The sequence below is a fragment of the Etheostoma spectabile genome, chromosome 9 (genome assembly GCF_008692095.1).
Source record: "Etheostoma spectabile isolate EspeVRDwgs_2016 chromosome 9, UIUC_Espe_1.0, whole genome shotgun sequence".
NCBI classification, from domain to species: domain Eukaryota; kingdom Metazoa; phylum Chordata; class Actinopteri; order Perciformes; family Percidae; genus Etheostoma; species Etheostoma spectabile.
The window spans coordinates 1,735,481-1,756,744 of record NC_045741.1 but is presented as its reverse complement, the minus strand read 5'-3'; the positions used below and the strand labels follow the sequence as shown (position 1 = coordinate 1,756,744).

At 40.8% G+C, this 21,264-nt stretch overlaps 1 long non-coding RNA gene across 1 annotated transcript; it reads left to right on the top strand.

Moving 5' to 3' along the window:
* The first annotated feature begins 1,730 nt into the window (after window positions 1-1,730).
* Window positions 1,731-15,839, top strand: LOC116695869 (uncharacterized). Its single transcript, XR_004333573.1, has 3 exons — window positions 1,731-1,741; window positions 4,631-4,633; window positions 15,684-15,839. It is a non-coding gene; the product is annotated as an uncharacterized LOC116695869 (long non-coding RNA).
* The last annotated feature ends 5,425 nt before the right edge of the window (window positions 15,840-21,264 follow it).

The window sequence follows — 21,264 nt, the reverse complement described above, 5'->3', positions numbered from 1 at the left end:
TAGTTATACAAGTGTTAGCTCACTAGAAACACGTTAAGAAATTGCTCAGTATTTTGGTAAAATTGAATAATTGAAGACCACTGGAGAGGCTGAATGAAGCAATTAGCAAGAACAAGGTTGGAGAATGACTGACATGCCGGGTGAAAGGTCAACTCGCATTTGAGACAAGCAGCGGCGCCAAACTCCCAATTTACACACACACTGGCCCAACCTCTTAGCCTTAATATTGACAAATGCATAACAGCAGTGTCAAGTGCTCAAGGGTGATCTACTTTTTTCCTGATGTGGGGCTCCCTGGAGTACGGTGCAGAAACATATTCTCTTCAAACAATCCCAATGACAGCCAAATAGCCTGCTTGTCGCTTGTAAAAAACCTTCTAATGATGCGTGTCGAGGGAGCGCCCTGCCTTCTTGTAGCAGACGACTCCCCTGTGTACGAGGAAAAGCAGAGGGAAAAAATAATCATGTTTCCCCCAAATCATTCCTCCTCATGAAACCCAACGACACCCGAGCATCTAAACAAACCTCTCCTCTCAGGATCTCTCGCATTTCCTTCCTTCTGCTTTTCTGATCTGCCAAGTCAACATTCATTACAATAACCATTAAATTTCTATTTTCAAACAGTATTTGCACATATGCGCAGACCGGAATATCTATTGGAAAAAAATTGGACATGATAGGTACATGAGTGGAAGCACAGGGGTTTTCGTGCTGCTATTGCATCAATGGAGCACGGAAGCAACTGTTCCATCCCTGTGCATACATTTCAGGTTCCCCCTTCGCCTTTCATATTATAATTAGAACAAAAATGATAGGAAGTTGGATGTTTGCTATCTGGGACTTAATGTTCCCTCATGAAATATTGTGGGGAGGAGACAAAATTACCTTCATGTATTTTTAATACTATTTATTGTTAAATATTGTAGTCTCGGCCACCAGACTACACCTTTTAGGTTTGAAATGCCACCAACTAATCTTGGATATTGGTATTTTTAAAAAGTAACTCATTGATATTTCTATTTATATATTAAAGGAATATTGTTTTAAAGTGTATGGTTGCAACTAAGGATTGTGTATTATTTTAGTATGTATTATGAATTAATTCATAATTTGGTTGATTAATAAATCTCAGAGTTTCTCAGAGAGTTTAAAAAAAAGTTGAATTTGGTTGTTTTGTCCTAATAACAGTCCAAAATCCATCATATTCTAGTATAAATATATACACTATCACATAAAATAAAGAAACGCAGAAAATCGGCATCATTAAATGTCTGGATCTAGAGAATGTTTAGCATTATTGCTTGAACAATGGCTTACATGACTAAACAATTATCAAAATATTGTTTATTAAAATATGAATCATTCAAAAAAAATTCAGTTGATTGCAATTGTTTCAGCTCTATTTTAGTCACATTTCTATGAGATGTAACTGCTGCTATGTCTATATTCCATATCACTATTCACCTAAACTAACCACAATTAGACAATGCATACACTATCAAAATGGTTAACAGTCTCAAATGTTATAAATCAGCGGTTAATAAGATCATTAGAGAAGCAATAGTACAGCATCCTGATCTTGAGGGAGCAAGCTAGTTCATTGTCAGATCACAGAGTCTCTATTAAAAACATATCTTTTTCATGTTCACTGAACAGTTGACAGGGCGGCCAATGAGAGAGCAGGAGGCTCCGTGTCTTAATGCCAAGAAAGTGGGAGTGCTAACGGGTCCTGATTTGCTCCGTTTATCTCTAATTAATTACCTTTACCTAATTAGATGCTCTGTTTCAAATAGACATGGAGTCAAGTAGACTAGATTATTAGTGTGCTCATCGGGCCTTTATAAAAGGGCTGAAATTAATGTTACGTGCAAAAGAATCCGCTGCTTTAATTGCACAGGTGTTGCCTTATGGCAACACTTCATCATCCACCGGCTCCCCAAGATTTTTAGCAGGGATGCATTCAAAAGGACTATGCTGTGAACTGCACCATTGAACAGCTCATTAGTTAGGCTTGTTATTGTATTATTTATTACATTTGGCCTTCCCCCGTTGCCCATATTGATTCATGGGCCCTATTTTTTTACCTCTTCTTCTCCTTGGCTGTCTGTTATTCCATAGCCAGTTAGTGAGTCTAATTTCAAAGCCTGTTTTTGCAGAACACCAGAAGCCATAAAGACGGGAAAAGTAGAAGAGTGTGTTTTCACACTTGCATCTCTTTTATTAAGAAAAGCACCAACACATTTTCAAATAGCTTCCCTTGATAAACAAGGAAAACACAACACAAAGACTGTAGATGAGCTGGATAAATTAATTTGATGATAACTAACTTAACATTGATAAAATTATACATTTAAATCCCCAATGTGGGTTTTGTGGACAATATTTTGAGAATACACACATAGTTGTGAAGAGTTAGACTAATAGATAGAAAATAAGCTCTTTGCATTTTCTTCATTGTGACCCCAAATATCAATCTGTTGTACAGACAGTATATTTAAAAAATAAACTCCCCATTTACCGCTACCAAATGCTTGTCTGTATTATTTTGAAGGTCACATTCTGCAACCAAAAACTCTGTCAATCCACTGAATTTGTGAAAGTGTCATGCTAACCTTTATTGGCTACACCAAGCTAGCACAAACAGTTGTATAAATACCAGAAAACAAAGTTGTGTTCAAAATAATTGTCAAAGGAATACACCACCGTTTGTTGAAATAGGGCTTACCACGGTCTCCCCTAGCTGTTGGGTGAGCCAATGCATTTTTTGTCTCAGTGCATGCATTGTTTTAGTACGATTTAACACCGGCAGGATCAATAGCACTCCTATATCAGACTGATAAGACTTTAGCCAGCAGCCGGTTAGCTTAGCTTAGCACAAAGACTAGAAACTAGCAAATGGGTTATGGCTATGTGCAAAGCTCACTTGAGCCAGGCTAAGCTCTTTTCAGTCTGTGTGCTAAGCTAAGCTACCCGGCTGCTAGCTATAGGTACATATTTACCGGTACACATGAGGGGTATCAATCTTCTCATCTAACACTCAGCAAGAAGGCAAATAAGTATATATTTCTCAAAATGTTGAACAATTGCTTTAAGCTGATCTGCGCCACAATTTAGTGGAATGTAGAAGGTTTTTCATAGTAATGTAGCATGCCTAACAATGGCCCGGCATTGAAACCACAGACAAAGCTTTTCCAAAGCTGCCACATCCACATAATTAAAAAGAAATCGCCACCTCGATTGTTTTGGGTAACAGTGGGTCCAAGCCAGTACATGTAACAGTCAAGGATGCATCATGAAACTAAAAGAGAATGATACTATACTGTACCCATGTATAGAATATACAGTATGTAGCAGTGCAATGTCAGTTTAAACATTTATTTTTTAAATACAAGACAATATTTTTGGGAGACATTAAACTGATATGGCTCAGACTATTAACATTGCGTGGTGAACAGTAGATGTGAAATAAGATACATGACAGAAACTAAGAAAAATGTGTTTAATTGGCAGTGGCAGCAAGCTGAAGCTAAATCTTTTTTTCAATCTGATTGTGATAGGTTTCTGTACTCATCGCTCTTCAGCTCCACCAGCTGTTTTTTTTTTTTTTTTCGTTTTCTCCTCCAGTCTCACATTGTTTTGTTCCAGGGAAAAAGCAAGGCTGACAGCTTGAGGAAGTCTGATGTCCTGGCACTTATAGCCCTGGTGAAGGAGTGGATAATGCAGTTAAGTGAGGGATGTGGGCGAAGAGAGAGAGAGAGAGAGAGAGAGAGAGAGAGAGAGAGAGAGAGAGAGAGAGAGAGAGAGAGAGAGAAAGCCTGAGGGAAGCAGACTACTGTACATGCATATGGTCCTCTCCTGGTTAGCTTCTCCACTGCTTCCTCCTCACTACTTATGGCCCTCCGCAACCCCGTCTTATGGCACCTTTGCCAATAAGAATGGGCAAGGCAGCTGTAACCAAGCATGCTTAAGGCCACTGACCTGGAAACGTGGCTCAACCTAGCAAGCCCACTCACTAGCCCCTCCTGGATTTATATGGCCGGGAGAATGTGAACCCCACCCCCCTCCCCACAATACTTCATATCACATTGCCCCTAACTCAGCTTACTGGCAGTGTTATTATTGTCCTAAAATGCATGTGCAAAGACTCAGTCTAAATATGTATACAAGCATGACAAGGCAGAATACAATTTCAATATCCTCCAACACATTTTATCACGTTAGCATCAAGTATCAACGTTAAATGAAGTGAACGCTTCAAAAGCTTCGCAAGTCAATAGTCTATGTTCAAGGGTTTTCTTTAAGGTGCTTGACTGTGATGGATATATTAAGATAAATTTACGACAGCACCCCCCCCTCCCCATCTTTACTTTATTTCATCAAATGTCTGTAAGATATCACACAGTGACAATTTCTTTACAAGGCACACTTCAGGTTTATTTAACAATAGCCTATCACTTCAGAAATTTCTCTCAGAGAAGAAAAAACGAACACGCCATGTTTGTTCAATGGCTTGGAATGAGTGAAATTAACAAAGATGATGTGACACTATCTGTCATCAGCCATTACAAATCAATGGGCTCTCCACCTGCTTGGGCATATTCCCAGTGGTTTTACTTCCTTAAAAGTACAGCAGGTATTTTAATGCGTGATGAAAGGCTCGTTTCAGCTAGCATGAAATATGAGGGACATGTGACGACTGCGATGCGACCTCCTGTCTCAGAAGCTGCTTGCGGAGACAAGATGAGGAATCAAGCGTCACTTTTGAGATGTGACGACGGGCTTTAAACTGAAGTATTTTAGCTTGTGTCACGTTTAGAAACAATTAGAGCTCATTGATGTTTGATGGTGGAATGGGGGACTGCTCATTTTAGACGTTTAGCATTTCAAGTAGGCTGACATATTAAACTTAAGACAAAAAGGCTGTATTCTACTGATAGTGTAATGACAGACATTGCTTTAGCTTGTCTTACACCTGCGTCATAATCAACCTACTTCAGCATTAAACAAGTAATGGTGACCTAAATTTGCTCCATATCATCCATTGATGTTACTTCTTTCATTTTCTTATGATACATATACATATGACAACATGGCACTGATTTGAAGTAAGAAAGGCCCCCTGCCAGACAAAGGTCACTCAGCCAAGAGCACAGAGAACATTCTCCCATTTCCCATCCTATATCTTTAGTGTGGGTGGAACGTAGGGGTGTCTCTCACACTCTCTCTCCCTGACACACTCCCGCCGCACTGCTGTCCTCAGCATCTCCGTGGGGCGGTGACTAATTGCCCCCGTAAATCACTGTGCAGGCCGTGCGATCCTCCGTTTATTTTTCCTGACAGTAATTTAGTGCTTGCTCTTTTACACACTTGTCATTGCGTGTTTTTCCTCACATTAGAGGCTGGTGGAAAAAGGACGGTAATTAACGGTGCGACGCGCGCTCGCCATGGCTCTTTCATCATAGTGTGATAATTGTGCTCCTTGTCTGTCACGGTAACCTCTCAGTTTCCCCTGGAACTTCCTTGGTGCTATTTGTCAACCCTGAGAAATAGGGAGGATTCTGGGGGCCTGGCTGCGATTCGACTCGCCTCGCTACCTGTTTTCCTATTTGTATCAAGACTGGGTCATTTATATTTCACACAAAACTTGTCAAAAATATTAGCCTCATCCTGCACAGGAAGATAAAAGATATATGGTAAACACACCTGAGTGCTTGATAGCTGAGAAGTTTCACACCCTCCTCTGCTTTTTATGTCCTTATTCTTTTTTAGTCCTGAAAGGAGGGGAGGTCGCAGAGGAGTTGGAAGGGACAGCCTAATAAACAGTCCTTCCATTCATAGTGCTGAGATGCAAAAGCCAGGGCAGTGGGGATGGGCAGAACAGCTGAGACCATTGCAAACCCATTCAATGAACTAATATATTTACAAGAAAGCCCAGTTCACTCATCTCCTTAGAATGTACAGCAGTATAATGCAGTGTATATGCTGGAGAACATGTCATATTCTATTTTTATCAGCTGCGGGCAGGTGATTCACTGTCTACCTTGTTATCCTCTGCTGTTCCATGCTGTGGATGCACGGTATCCATCACCCATAACCTGCACCCCAGAGGTTAAGTCATCAATAACTTTGCTGCTGAAAATATTGCAGAGGACTTGGAGGTTTGCGTAAGGTCCTTTGACTGGCTGTCCACTTTCCACTCCGTGTCCCCCTGCACCCCCTTCTCCCAACTTCTCCTGGATTTTTTAATATCTTTATTCTCCTGTCACAGACAGGGGCTAATGGGATGTGTGGTCAAGATTTCAGGATCCATCACTGGCTTGCTGAAGAATTAGCATGGGCCCCATGCATCACCTGCCAGAGCTGTCAGGCCTGCTGTCTACTGCGCTTCATTATAGCGTTGGCACTGTGCTGCCTGTCTCCCCTCGGCGCTTGCTTCTCCCCAGCCAGGAGCCACGGCCGGGGAAAAAAAAAAAAAGGCACTACCACGCCTCTCAATGTCAGCCCTGGTCACCAGCCACTAAATTAGGATACACTGTTGTGCTTTTAGAAATTAGGGAGAAGAGCGGACAGAGCTTCTGTCGGCCGAGGATGCTCACAGAGACAAGCGATTCACCCACCCTCCTCTTATCCTTTCACTCCTCCTTCTCTCTTTGACATAGCTTTAAGTGTTTTTTTCCCCATCTTTTTTTTAGGAGGAAAAAGTCTTTAAAAACTATTAGGATAATTAAGCAGCAGTTGGCCCCTGTCGCGCTGAAGGAACTATTTTATTACTCATGTCCCTCTGGTTGGGAGTAGAGGGTACTGCTCTCATTTTTTGGTGGCTAACCCCCTTGTGCCTCATTCAGAGCCTGGACCCAGAAAACCCCCTCGAGAGCCATTCTTTATGTCTCCTCTGCAGCGCAGATTAGACCAGCAGTGCTAAGAAGGTCACAGTGAAAATGAAGAGAGCAAAGCAGGACTACAGCTGGGGACCCTACCCCGGTCCTTTCCCTCTCCCTCTTATTAGCAAATCAAAGCTGCCTCCAGAAAGATTCACACTCCTCACCTGATTTCGTCCTTTTCCGCTAATCACATAGCCACTTTGCCTTGACTGACAGTTTTCTTTATAATTGGCCCATGATCTGGCAAGAATCTAATAACCAGAAAATCCCCTCTGAGGGTCTGCCGGGCTTGGGCGACCTGTCTAAACACACACGCGCACGCACACACGCATGCACGCACACACACACACACACACACACACACACACACCCTGCCTTCACCATCCCCCTAACACCATCTGCAAAGGGCCGTTGCCATGCCACACTGTTTGTGCACAACAGCGGCGAGCTAATCTTAACGTTCAATAATGGTGTGAATATTCAATGAGCAGCCCAGGCAGAGGATCCATAGTAGCACACTCTAATTACTGTTCATTTGCCAGAGTATCAAAGCCTAATTACTGTTCATTTTAATGCTCGAGAGAAAAGGGAGGAGAGTCAAGGCAGGGTTAGAGGAAGATGCCCTCCAGAGATCAGCCAGTCAGTCTTTATCCGTCTCTGTCTCTAGCTGTCTCTCTGCTTACAGCCAGTTCATTGTCTTTGTGCGTGCCAGTGCTCATGTCTGTGTACATCCTGCATGTATTCCTACGCTTGTGTGTTTTATTGTGCGGGCAAACATTCAGAATTTCTTCAAACAAACACGTTAATCAATCACAGAGACAGCTTAGAGGAGAGAGAAAAAAGAAGACATGAGAGCACGAGACGGAGGCAAGAGACAGGGTCCATAATCCGGAGCTTATTGTTTCTTTTCTCTTTTTTTATCTGTTTAATGTGTTTTGGGTAAATATCAGACAAGGGAAGGGAGGGGACTGCCGTCATACTGTCTTTGCCTTCACCAGAAGAAAGCTCCTTTTTTCCCCTTCCTTCTCACCTAATCCTGACAGAAGCCACCACAATCACTATCTGACACCCATTTGACAGTTTCTGTCACCAATTAGCAGCTAAATCAGCATCTCTCCAAACAAGAAAACGAGGCAATTTATATGTCTTATGAATTATTATTTAGCGCTTGTCTGAGTGGGTTTTCTTCTCTTTTCATTCTTATTCCTTCACATTAGAAAACAGATGACTGCATTGCAGTTGGTGGCTCACTGGTCCTGTCAGATCTTTGGGCTTCCCACGTTGGCGCAGGAGGCCCCTATGGGCGGGGAAATAAACCCTGTCTTCCCCTATCAGGAAGTTTGTCTTGTGAATTTTCTACCCCTTGCTCCACAAAATTTACAAGGCATCGACAACCCCTTTAATGAGGCACACCAAGCTGTTTGCCGGCTTTCCCCATGATAGGATGTTAAATGAAAAGCTGCGTGCAACATTCGCGGTTTGTTATCATTCAATCTGCTTGAGACCACAAACTGGTCATTATCCAGCCATTATTTTCCTTGATTTACAATCACGGGTGGAGAAGGCGATCACTGGGGCTTGTTCTCCCCTCGGTGGGACGGATTGGAACCAGCTTGAAAATTTGCATTTACATGATCCGGCTGAGCAGCTTATTAGATCTGGATATTTATTTTCCACTTAAACCGATGTTTGATTACACTTTAATAAAGAACAGGGAAACCACTGAGCTGGCTGGGACTGACTGATCCTGCCCAGTGGTTTCTTAGGGATTTTGTGTAATGAAATGAGAGGGACAAAAGATAAGGAAGCTTAGGGAGTTTATGACAGAGACACAGATCAAGATGATAAGTAAGACAAAAACAACAAGGGGATGCAAGGGGAAGACCCTGCAAAAGAATCATATCCATTCCCTCGACACGTCTAAACAGTTATTGTCTGAGAAAAGGCAATCATAAAGGATAACAAGGAGATTCAAAAACCATCATTCAGATCAGACAAAGATACTACTTCTGACAGGTTCAAACTGCTGTTATGAAGAAAATACCCAACATCCACCTTATAAAATAGGTCATGATCCACAGCAATGTTAACAAACAACTCTGCAGAGGTGTCCCTGTGCAGTACCAAAGTGTAACATCCAACAGAAGGCTCCATGAGGACCAAGTGCAGACGTGAAGATATTCCACCCAAACAGTTTAAATACTGTTAAGAAACTGTGAGTGCTCAGTAATGTATTACAATAAAATACAACTTATTCCACCAAGTTATAGAAAAGGAGCATAATGTCATTAACTAAAGAACAAAAAACAAAAAAGATGTTGGCTGGAATTGTTGGTTTGAAAAAGTGTCCCATAATAAATGCCTGTAACTATTTCATAAACCCAGGAGATGTCATCAGTTTCAGTGTTAATGTGCTCTAGGGTTGCTGATGTGACAATATAAATATATATAGCGAGATATAGAAATCTAATAGAAATTTCTCAGCTGTTGAGAGTTTTCAATTGTGTTTCATGACTATTTTATGGCTTTTATATTTACAGGATTTATATTGAGATGAATAACGTTTTTCCAAAGTTTAGTTAAAAAAAACCAAAAAATGCAAATATTGTTAATTTGAACAGTCTGGTCCATGGTGTGTCCTACTTCACCACTAAAATCGTCAGTCTCAGTGTTTGGATGTGCAATGGCGGTTTCAAGTTTTCATATTACACTTGTGTAAGTTGCATAATGCACCATGAATGGTGATGTCACAAAATCCCTGGGGCCAAAAGCAAGCCTGAATTTCAAGAAAGCATTTAAACAGTGGCAAAGTAATTTTGTCTAACTTCATCTGAGGTAAATAGCTCAAAAGATGTTTTCAAATTAACCTGATTTGATTTCCTGAAAAGCAACAGTTTTCACCTGACAGCGTGGACATGCAATGTGTTTCCATAATTCTTGTCACTCAACAAAAGTATGGTCTGAATTTAGCCGAAAAAGTATAAAATGGCTCAATGACTGAAATGTTATGTACGTAGGACGGGAGGTAAAAACTTGGGGATACTGGTTATTGAATAACTATTAACAGTGACTGTATAAAAAGAATTCCTGTCCCACTTGACAGGACATAAGGGAATATAAAACAAATGAGTATGTCAGCCAAAGCAAAAATGGAAAATACTATGAGACTAAACGCCATAATTGCTTATGGACATTTGCTTTAAGCCAAGTGATGTTACACTTGACTTAATCAATATTTGCCTTCAGAAGCCATTCATAACCAAGTCACAGTTGACGATTAAGTCACAATACTTGAGTGTATCTCTGGTGTAAAGTAAAAGGTCATGATCCGTGTTGGGGGCAGTGTGGGTGTGTTTCATGGACACACTAGCTCATTTCTAGACTTCAAGATGATGCATGTGATCCAAACAATAGGCTTATTTACGCCACAGACACTAGAGCAGTGGTGGAATAGAACTGAGTAGTTCTACTCTGACACATTTCAGAGAAGAATATTGTACTTTCTGCTCCACTTCATTCAGCTTTAGTTACTAGATACTTAACAAATTAAGATGTTTGCAAGCAAAAACTATGTAGTTTATAAAAAACAATATACGGGCCTACAAGTCCAGCTGAAATGATCAGACAATTAAACACTTAGTTGATTCATAGAACTGCTTTGAGTACTTTTACTTTTCAGTACATTTTCCTGATGATGCTTACATACTTTGACTCATGTAACATTTCCAAGGCAGGACTTTTACTTTTAAGGTTTTATAAATATTTTTAAAGTGTGGTATTAGTACTTTTACTCATGTGATCTGAATACTTTTTTCATCACTGCACTAGAGGCTCCGCACCTCACAGACAATCGACAAAAGGTTGATACACTTTCTGAAATCATAAACTTGACTTAGAACTTAAATGGGCCCGCACGCACGCACGCACGCACACACACGCACACGCACACACTATACTTTCCATAATTCCTCTATTCCAGTTTCTGTAACTACTGCTTGTCCACCGAGCAGCACCGGCACATAGAGAGAAAATGCAGAGGTGAGCCTTTGGCCTGGAGTGCCCCTCATTTAAGACGATCGACAAAATCAATAAAGTGAAGTATACTTCCTCGCTCTTTTGGCTCTGTTCCCGGTCCTGAAGCATTCCCTCAAGTAACCTACTCCAGCTGAGTTCTGTTACTGCAGCTCTTCCCCCACGTGTACACATCCTCAACCACTGTCTTTCCCCTCAGCAAATGAAAACTAAACCAACAGAAACTACAGTATATGGTGTAAAACAAGCCAAGCCTCGACACAAATGCCAGACAACGTGGTCAAAAACTTCTGTTTTGGACTGAAAGACTGTGCCATGACACATCCCATTGTGCAGCGGAAGTTTTTGATTATTGTTTCTCTATAAGTCAGAGAAAAGATAATGGCTTGTATGTATGTAATATAGCTTATTTAATATTGCTTGTGAGTGGACATGACTGACCAGCTAAAGCTTGTTCATACATTGTTACCACATGATGCCACAGCAGCTATTTGCATATTTTCCCTGATAGCCATTTTGAATTCCTCTTTTTTTATTAGGATTAAATTGAATAAGAAAACAACACTAAGAGTCTACAGTTGTGCTGGCAGCTCTGTTAGGCTGCTTCGATGTTATTGCCAATGCCAGCATGCTAACATTATCACAATGCTAATGTACTGATGTGATGATGAGCAGGTTTGAGGTTTACCAGGTTAGCATGCTAGCGTTTGCTAATCAACACTACACACAAAGGACAACAAATCTGTAGTTGTGCAGGTATTTGGGCTATAACTAGGGCATCCGGGGAGATTGTGTTGGCAGGTGAGTGAGGCGCTACAAGCCAGGCGGCAAGGAGGGACGCCGGGCGTCAGCGTGTCCTGCCCGCCCGTGGTTGAAAAGTTCCCCTTTAATCCGAGCACTCACGTTAGCATGTAGCGGAGCCTAGATATTTTTTATCTATTTAAAAAAAACTTTATCAACCACAAAAAGCAAGCAGGAAAGAAATCAAACTGAGTGACATGTTCTGTTTGTCTGTCTATCAATCTCCGCCATTTGGTTTTGGAACCACACACACCAACAGCGCCTCACCTACAGTACACATGCACCCTCTGGCACATACACAACAATTAGCACTATCCGTCCAAGAATATTAACCAATAATAGTTAAAATTGTTGTTGAATAATGAATAATATTGGGTTAATTTTCCTTGTTCCATTGGCAATTTTGTGGCTATGCAGATATACAAACTTTAAAACACACACACAACAAACAAACTAAGCAGTCCAATACCGATGGACGTTGGTTACCATGGCAACGGTGTAAGCTTCGGAGCGTTTGGGTCAGCATTTTGACCTGATGATGGCTCGAGATGAAAAGTAAGAGAATCACGATAGTTGCTAGAATTCACTTGTCCTGTAGATTTGTATTGCATTTCTTCCCCACTCTCACACTATTTCCTGTCCTCCTCTCTCTGCTATAAACTAAAACACCATCAAGTGAAAGGCGCAATCGGAATCTTGTCAAGAACATGATGCTTCACAACAAAGCTCTCCTCACACACCCTGTAAAAAGCTTTGTGCTGAACAATCAACAGTTTCAATAAATATCACAGAAGAGAAAAAGGTGCTGCTTTTCCTCTTTTTTTATTCCCAGTATGCCCAATTAGCTAGCACCTTGCTGGGTGAGCACTCTCACCATTGGTTACTGTACAAATAGGAGGGGGACTGAATAAATCTTGGGATTTTAAGTCTTTGATTGACACAGAAACATCCCCGGGCTGTGTACCCATCAACATTAAAGTACATCAACAGTAAAATATACAGGTAGGCTTGCATTTCTCTGTGTCAGTGAGATAGATTAATTTCTGTTGGATTACCTTAAACATAGTAGTCATTCAGGAGCTGACTTTTTTGTACTGTATAATTATTGTCAACACACCAGATTAGCAGGCTATGGAGTAGGACTCAGTGGTGACATTTTTCATGAATGGTATCCACTCTCAAGCACAACCTGCCAAAACAAAAGCATGTATTTGGCAATTTGTTACTTTTACATTCCACTAGGTATTTGCTAATTTCACCTTGTCAAATAACTTTTTAGATGTTTTTAAGACCATTATGAATGAAATAAAAAAAATAAAAAAAACATTTTATGTCTGTGGTACAATCCAAAAGAGACCAATAACACAGAGCTGATTGGTCAAGGGTAGTATCAATCTTCTTGTCGAAAGACAAACACATTCATCAATATGTCAAACTGGTTATATTAATAAAAAGGTCCCATGGCATGAAAATTTCACCTCATGAGGTTTTTTAACATTAATATGAGTTCCTCCCGCCTGCCTATGTTCCGCCAGTGGCTAGAAATGACGATAGATGTAAACCGGGCCCTGGGTATCCTGGCATGCCTTTGACAAAATGAAAGCTCAGATACCTCTTACCTCCTTTTTCTCTGTTTGCCCCACCCAGAGAATTTGGCCCACCCGTGAAAGAGAGACATCATGGCTTTCAAACGGGAAAAGAGGCAGTTGGTAAAGGCCACACCCCCAGCCTCCACCTTGCCCCCCCTCCTCCTCAAAAGCTACAGACCACGAAATGGCACATACTAAGAAAAGCTCATTGTGGGACTGCCTCTAGTGGCTGTAATTCTGCACCATGGCTGAATTTTGGGAACTAGACTTCAGATACAGTATTAGGGGACCACTAAGGTCTATATAAAAGAGACTTCAGATACAGTATTAGGGGACCACTAAGGTCTATATAAAAGAGACTTCAGATACAGTATTAGGGGACCACTTAGGTCTATCTAAAAGAGACTTCAGATACAGTATTAGAGGACCACTAAGGTCTATATAAAAGAGACTTCAGATACAGTATTAGAGGACCACTAAGGTCTATATAAAAGAGACTTCTGATATAGTATTAGAGGACCACTAAGGTCTATATAAAAGAGACTTCTGATATAGTATTAGAGGACCACTAAGGTCTATATAAAAGCATCCAAAGAGCACCATGTCATGGGACCTTAAAAGCAAAATGGTGCATTCCATCAGAAATTGGAATTAAAATTACTCTGTCACTGTATTGTTTCTTGACTAGACTGATTCGTATGGAAATGTTAATCTCATTCACCAAATTAATTCCTGCAGTTTATATCTGCTCTATGTGAAAAAAAAGCAACTTTAAAATACCTTTTTTGTCTGGGTTCTAATAAATACTCTTTGAGGTGTGAGAGATGAGGTGGGAAACAAAGCTTGAGTCTGTAAGGTCAAATCTTTGGGTTCATAGACCCCGAGGAGGTAAATTGATTGTTGAGTGTTAGGGGAGGGGTAGGAGGTAAGCATTTAACTGCTGACAGACAAACTCTGGCCCTGCAGGGGAGAGCAGGCAGCACATTGCTTGACACCATTTCCACAGGCCTGTGTTCCACAATCCTCTTCTGTTCAATGGGGCAAGACCTTGTGCTTTTGTTACAATTAACCTATTAGGAGAAGCCTTTTATTTGCAGGTGATTCCACACTCCCTTGCGTGCCTCAATAACACTATTTTGATCTGAGGGACTATGGCCTACAGACATTTGCCAGATAAATTCTGTTGAAAAATGGAAGATGTTTCATCAAAAGCGATAGGTCAGCACTAGCGTGGTTCTATCAAAACGTAACCACATTTTGTTGAAATAAACAAAATTAACCACACTTTATATCCCTTGTTTGGAATAAATGTGATGTTTCTGCAGTGTATATGGAGTATATGGCCTGCAATAAAAACAAATGACTCTTACCCTTGGTGAAAAAACATAAAAGTATTTAAAAATTGACCCCAAGGGTCTGCTTTGTCCGTGGCTGGAGGCATTATTATACCCTGGTTGTCACAAAGTACCCCCTCAGGTCATTACTCCCGGGCAGCCACAGACCCTTTGGCAGACAGAAGCTGAGCTCCATTATGTGGGACGCAAAGAGGGGCTGAACGTAGCAAAGAGGAGAGGGAAAAGAGGGGGACGGACTGGCCCTGGATCTGAGGAAACGGAGATGTTAGCGGGAGATGGCACCGTTCTGATGTGATGTTTTCTGGGGCCTGGCCCAGACCTGGAAGCCGCCCATTTGGGACAGGTTCTAGTGGTAGCTGGCATGTGCTGGCAGAGAAATACTTATATCCTTTAATAATCAGGAACATAATTGCATATTTTTTCATTTCATCTGCTTTTCATTTGATGCATATATTCTCTTTAGTTAAACTGTTCTCTTCTCGCCCGTTCCAGCCCATTGGACTGCACATGAGAGTGATGTGCTTTTTGTGTATTAAATCAAAGCAAAATTCCATTGTAAAATGTATTAGCATTAGCATTTTGAGGCCAAACAAAGAAATATGTGTCAAGCCACGCAGCCGTCAAAAAGCTCAATGCATAATGCATACTAAAACAATACATTAAGTCTTTAAAATCAAAAAGACACAGAGTGGACAATGGCACATTTATATGTTGGTGTCATACTCCAGCACACTGGATTTGAAAAGGGGAAAAAAAATGACTATAGAGGTGTTCACGTTCATATTGGTTATGTAGGGCTTCTGATTTTAGAACACTGGACCAGGAGATTTATAATACAGCCACAACAAAATAGTTTTTAGTGGCAATATTTTTGGCTAGCCATGTGTTTTAGTGTTGAAGTGGCTATAGTTCAGGTTTTGCAGAACATCACCAGGGAAGATACTTGGCCGGTGTCTGTGGGCTTTTTGTTGTAAAGTGGGAGACTAAGTATAAACAAGACTCAGTTTACACAGACTTCAGTTTAGCACCTGAGAAGCGCCGTGGTGAGTAGCAGAGAGTAACAACCGTGCTTTTCAGGTGTTGCGCTAATTACTCTGCCCAAGTAGCGTTGCTTTGCCTTCTGTGGAGAATAGTTCCCAGTATGTATGCGGTTAGAAGATGGCTGTCTCATGTGACCTTCTTTTTTGCCTTTGACTATACAAATCACAACGTGATGACTACTGCAATGTGCTCCTCATTGGGATCTCTGGCAAAAGCCAGAACAGCGCTGCCAGGATCTTAATGAAGGTGCGCAAACATGACCCCATCACCCCCATCCATTAATCCTTCCTCTGGCTTCCGGTCTCACTCCGGATTGAGTACAAGGTCTCCCTTTTTACCCACCAGTGCATCCATGGTGATGCTCCCCTCTACCTCAAGGAACTCCTCGTCCCACAAACCTCTACACATTCCCTCCGCTCTTGTTCAACATATCTCCTGAAACTTCCCAGGACCAAGCTCCGTACTATGGGCGATCGGGCATTTTGTTCAGCTGTTCTCAGACTGTGGATGCTCTCCCTGCCCGACTGAGGACACCACAGACTGTGGATGCTTTTACACGCGGCCTTAAGACCGACTTTTTCATCAGAGCTTTTGGCTGATTTCTTACCCCTTTCCTTGTACTTTTGTTGTTTCTTTTAGTATTACAACTTTTTTCTCCTTAGCATTTCTATGCTGTACTTTAAGATTTTTTAAATATAAATTACGTTACAAATAAAATGTATTATTATTATTATTATTAACATAAACATAGCTGAGGCAGGTATTTATTCATAAACCAAAGTTTTAGACTAATTCAAATTTGGACTTGATGCTCGGGAAAAAAACAGACATGGGATCCCCAAAGTCTTTCGGATTCACCAACTGGGGGTTAAGAATGTAAGAAAGCCAAAAAAGAAAAGGGAAAGGTGGCGCTGAGATGGTCAAACTCAAAAGGAAAAAGGGATTGTGTTGTTGTGCTGTGTGTTGTTATTTCATGTGATTGGGTGATGGTATTTCAGAGAGAAAGTTACAGTTTTCTGTTTTATGCATGTATGAGTTGACCATAAAGCAAGTTTTTAAAATATTTGCTAGGATTTGTCTCACTACGATGAGATGTAAAGCCAATAATGTGGATCCAATATTGTACAGTATAAGCTGTTATGGAATTTATGCAAATGGTTCTGAGAAATCTCATGTGAGAAAATGTAGAACACTGTTGGTTTTTGTGTAATGACTCATTCATTACATCTTTGGTTTGAAGACCGGAGAGCCATCGTGTACTGTGAATCTCTTCCCCTCTTTCAGAGCATCACATGTGCACGTCAGACCGTCAATCAAACATGACAGCTATTTACACTCACTGGGCGAGATGAAAGGTTCTGGCTCCATCACTCAGGCCCCGTTCACCTAAGAGAATAAGAAAGAAGACAGACAAAGCAGGAAAAAGGCCTGTAAATTTTTATATTCTCGGCTGTCTCGGATGCTTTCCTACGGTAGACACACCGACAGTGCACGCAACCTCACAGCAGCTACTGTGTGTATGTGTGTGTGTGTGTGTGTGTGTGTCTGTGTGTTTTTATGCGTGCAGAGTTATAGCAGAAACACAGACACACACACACTGTTACTAATACCTTTGATGTTCAAGGTGCTGTATCTGTTGTGCATGTCTGTCCTCTCAAATCATTCCCAGCACTGGGAGTAAAACATGGAAACAAAGGCAAACAACATATCCAAAAGTGTCAAACGACACATCTGGTGTTTCATGTTAGCTGGATTAGGGTGACATGGAAGCAGCTTCAGTCAGTTAAGCTGCAGGACGGGCTAATTGACACTGGCTGCCGCAGGAGGCGAGAGGTTAGAGAGGCAGGGAGTATCCATCTCTGTCATGAACTGTCCTCGAGCAAAGCTAACTCAAATTACACTGTGGATAAAAAGTTAAAGGCTTCAAATTTACTATTTTAAAGAAGGATAAAGATTCTAACCTAACGCACAGAGCAGTAGCGTCCACAAAAAATGAATCAACAACATTTCTGATTAATCATTCAAGTCCTTCATCAACATCCTCTGCAGCTTCTTAAATGTTGAAACTTGCCTCATTTAGACGTGAATCAAATTAATGAGCTTTTGCAGCTGTACACACTGTCAACATTGAAAATATCCCATTATAAGGTGGATATGATACATTGATATTTTCAGCATATTTTGTCATTAAGAGAAGATATTTTGCACTAGAATCAGATCCCGATATATGATGGACTGTCTCTCTTTCATGGAACAATGGCTTCCAAAATGGTAAATTAAAAAAAACAAACAAAAAAAACACTGTAAATGGTCAGGACATGCAGTATGTAAAGTATGATTTGTAACAAATGGGCTAAAACATGCAAAAACATCAGTGTGGTGCTTTAAAAGAGACATACCAGGCTCCTGTTAAGGTTCATACTTGTACTTTGTGTTTCTAACATGCGTTTACTACAGGCTTCAATGTTCAAACAAACACTTTGGCCACACTAAATGTCTGTATTCAGCCTCGGTAATATGGCGTAGTATAGGTAGTTATAGGAATAGGTAGTTTTCAAGCTGTGAGTAGAATTAGTCAGGGTCTTTTTTCACAGTTTGTGGGTCGGATTCCAGACAACCAAACGTATGTGCAAAGCACTAAAAAGGTGAGTTTATTCATAATATTTAAACTTTAATGTTATGTTAACGTTACCAGATGCAGCACTGAGCTTACTGTGGCCCAGCAGCTCTCCAGCTAGTGGGGGAGAAAACAGACCCGCCATCTTTAAATGTGACATGTTTTTATTACCTTATTAAAGTTTTAAAAGAATTCCCTACCATTTGATTAGTTTATATTATAAAATTCTTACTGTTACATTTTGAAACTTTCCTTCCCAGAAAAACGCTCACATAGGTTGTTTGGTCAAGCAGCAATTACGACTCATCTTTACATTTCTAGTGAAGGCACCGCCTAGGGGCTGTGGTAATTATGACAGGAGCAAAGCAGAATAAATTAGGCAAACTATTGGAGCCCCACTTTCCTGAATAGAAGGCAGGTTGGGGTGGTGCCTGGGTCCAACAAACATCTGAGTTCACCCAGCATAGGGTAAACGTAAATGGCAAGGTTGTTTTACTTCACGATCGTCAAGTTCAGCGTTTAACCCAAACCATGATCTTTTTCTCAAGATAACCAAGTAGTTTTTATGCCTAAACATAACCAAACTGTGACTGTTTCACAACATTAACGTGTTTAAAAAGGTGACTTTTACCTTAAAAACACAACGTTCTCTGGTTTAGATATGACAATGGAAAAGGCTTGTAAAGCTCGTATTAGAGGGTAGGAACAAATTACCCATATGGTGGTTTATAGGACTTGGAAAAATGGGACTGACATGTCCAAGTTCTCGCTACAGTTCAGGTAGATAAAGGGCCCAGAATTTGATAAATGGAAATGTATTGAATATGTGAAGCCCTAACTAACCTGCATGCATGGATATTCCTACTCTTCAAATACTTTTGGTTTAAATTAACAATAGATGCCTGTGACTGTAAACATAAACACAGACACAACGGTGACTCCATCAGGGCTTGTCATTCACATGAAATTGAGCTGTGACTGCCTGCTAAAGGACAGCTGTGACTTTCAGCTCCAGTGATAACTGCTCAGTTCTGTGTAAAGCAACACAAAGGCATCTATCTCGCACCGTGTGCCAACACCGGCTTCAGAAATGATAATGAAATGTCTTTGAAAGGTGTGAAGGAAAACAACTCGGCCGGTTTTATAAATCACTTCAGAAAATGATAATAGATGCTGAAATAAATTTGACAATTATTGGCTGAGGGGAAACTTTTCAAATAACCAGGTTTATGGTAAGTCATATCACTTGGCAGTCGATCATCATGATCACGACTGGATTGTCCCAGAAGGTGGCATATTTATTAGTATGCAACAGATGGCGAGCATGCGTTTTCCTTTGCTATGGCTTGTGAAATTGGTCTTTTGGTAGCAGTATAAATATGATGAACTGTAGCCTATAACAGGCACTGGAACCCACACAAGGACAAAATGTCCAAATGAGCAGCAAAAGTCATGTTGTAGCTGCTTTACAGCAGTGCCATCAATGATTGATCTACACCACGCTGAGCCACTACAGGAAACAAAGCATAGCGCCTATAATTTAGTGGAAAAACAATGCATAAGACCATCAGCTTGTGCATCCATTTCAGTACAAGCATTCCCTGGTGCAGTTAGATCATTAAACTACCATGCGCTTTGCAATATGGTGTAGTCAATGTCACTGAAAAGATGGGACAATAAAGTGAGGTAGGGGGTTGCAACAGCAGGGAGAGAGCATGGAGATGTATTAATGTCACATAGGCTTTAGCCTGCCTCCTTAAGCCCTGCAAAGAGTCACCAAAGCCAATTTCCATTATCATATTGATTGAAATAGTTCATCATAGTGTAATTTTAGGTTTATCGCCACCCGGTTGGGAATAAGACCAAAGCATTATCCAACAAAAGCTATTGTTCCAGGGGACGTTTCGCTGTTCCAGTTCATTGATGGAGTTGATTAAGTTTAAATGAAGCAGACACTGGATAAAAGTGAGGGTATTGACCAGCGAGCAGTGTGCCGCGCTTGAAAAAGCCTGATACACGCGGAAAAGCAAGATTTGCTAAATGCTCTAATCTTCAATCAAATCTAACATCAATACAGACAAAGTTTGGTAATGAGAGATCCAATGAAGCATGCAGTAGAGAGAATTAATCCCTCTCGCCTAAACTGAGTTCAACTTTGAAGCTTGCTCCTCAGGAACGATAGTTATCTAAATGCTAAATAAGAAACGTATTGTACTTTTCACAGCATACTAATCATTTGTTCATTTTGCCTCCATTATTTGTTCTCTCACACATCCCGCTTGTTGATCTGGTGATTAGATCAACCTTGGATAGTGGAGGAGAATAGAATAATGAGGCTGCCAGGGAGATTTGATGCACAGCAGCACGTAATGTTCAGGCCTGCAGGGATGCTGCCACTACGCACTGTTACAGTTCACACAGTGGGAAATTGGGCACAAAATGAAGAGCATTTAGTATAAAGTTAACTTCACACTGGTCCACAGGTTGTGAGGAAATTATTCTGAATGTTCGGGGAGCTTCATCAGTGTTTCACTGGGGTGCAGAAAGCTAAGTCCTAATTTAGAGAAGCTCAAATTCTTGTTTTAGAAAATCAACAATTATGTGCTTGTTATTCTCTAATGTGTTATAGCTCATTTTCACAGACTAGAGCAATGGTTCTTAACCCTCATGGCTAATGATCCTCTCCAGACACATTTTAAGACACATCAAAAAACAATTTCGGTATTCTATTTTTTCACAAAAAAAGTTCAATCAATTTTAACAATGTTACCTTACTGGAAAATCCAGATTCTGTAAAGGTTTTACCGTAGGTCATTGTATGTGCACTGGAGGTATCATGTTTCCACATCCCACTTGTTTAAGTTGCATATCCGACCCCGAATGGCTCAAACAATTTGGTATGTCACAAAACATTGCCTGCTGTCCCCCTTCAGCAGATGAATGGGAGG